Here is a 1223-nt window from a genome sequence, read left to right as displayed (position 1 = left end):
AGAGTACTAGGAGGGAGTTCAGTGATTTTCTTGCTCAGCTGACCCACTTGTCCTTCCAAGTTTCTGATGGAGGACCTTGTTTCAGTCATGAAACTTTGAGTGGTTTTGATTAGATCAGAGACCATGGTTGCTAAGTCAGAGTTATTCTGCTTAGAACTCTCTGTCTGTTGCTGAGAAGATGATGGAAAAGGCTTGCTATTACTAAACCTATTTCTTCTACCATTATTGTTGTTGAAGCCTTGTTGAGGCTTCTGTTGGTCCTTCCATGAGAGATTTGGATGATTTCTCCATGAAGGATTATAGTTGTTTTCATAGGGTTCTCCCATGTAATTCACCTCTTCCATTGAAGGGTTCTCAGGATCATAAGCTTCTTCCTCAGATGAAGCTTCCTTAGTACTGCTTGGTGCATTTTGCATTCTAGACAGATTTTGAGAAATCATATTGACTTGCTGAGTTAATATTTTGTTCTGAGCCAATATGGCATTCAGAGTGTCAATCTCAAGAACTCCTTTCTTCTGATTAATCCCATTGTTCACAGGATTCCTTTCAGAAGTGTACATGAATTGGTTATTTGCAACCATTTCAATTAGTTCCTGAGCTTCTGCAGGCGTCTTCTTCAGATGAAGAGATCCTCCAGCAGAGCTATCCAATGACATCTTGGACAGTTCAGTAGACCATCATAGAAGATACCTATGATGCTCCATTCAGAAAGCATATCAGAAGGACACTTTCTGATTAATTGTTTGTATCTTTCCCAAGCTTCATAGAGGGATTCTCCTTCCTTCTGTCTGAAGGTTTGGACTTCCACTCTAAGCTTACTCAATTTTTGAGGTGGAAAGAACTTTGCCAAGAAGGCATTGACTAGCTTTTCCCAAGAGTTCAGGCTTTCTTTAGGTTGTGAGTCCAACCATGTCCTAGCTCTGTCTCTTACAGCAAAAGGGAATAGCTTAAGTCTGTAGACCTCAGGGTCAACCCCATTAGTCTTGACAGTGTCACAGATTTGCAAGAATTCAGCTAAAAACTGATGAGGATCTTCCAATGGAAGTCCATGGAACTTGCAATTCTGTTGCATTAGAGAAACTAATTGAGGCTTAAGCTCAAAGTTGTTTGCTCCAATGGCATGGATAGAGATGCTTTTCCCATAGAAGTCGGGAGTAGGTGCAGTAAAGTCACCCAGCACCTTCCTTGCATTGTTGGCATTGTTGTTGTTTTCAGCTGCCATG

The 1223-nt window shown here is 41.1% G+C and overlaps 1 non-coding gene across 1 annotated transcript; it reads left to right on the top strand.

The window, feature by feature from the left end:
• The first annotated feature begins 709 nt into the window (after positions 1–709).
• LOC127740299 (small nucleolar RNA R71) lies at positions 710–817 on the top strand. Its single transcript, XR_008000978.1, has one exon. It is a non-coding gene; the product is annotated as a small nucleolar RNA R71 (small nucleolar RNA).
• Positions 818–1223: the final 406 nt, after the last annotated feature.

This window comes from Arachis duranensis, chromosome 6, assembly GCF_000817695.3.
Source record: "Arachis duranensis cultivar V14167 chromosome 6, aradu.V14167.gnm2.J7QH, whole genome shotgun sequence".
NCBI lineage: Eukaryota > Viridiplantae > Streptophyta > Magnoliopsida > Fabales > Fabaceae > Arachis > Arachis duranensis.
The sequence above is the reverse complement of the archived record's forward strand: the minus strand, read 5'-3'. Positions and strand labels throughout refer to the sequence as shown.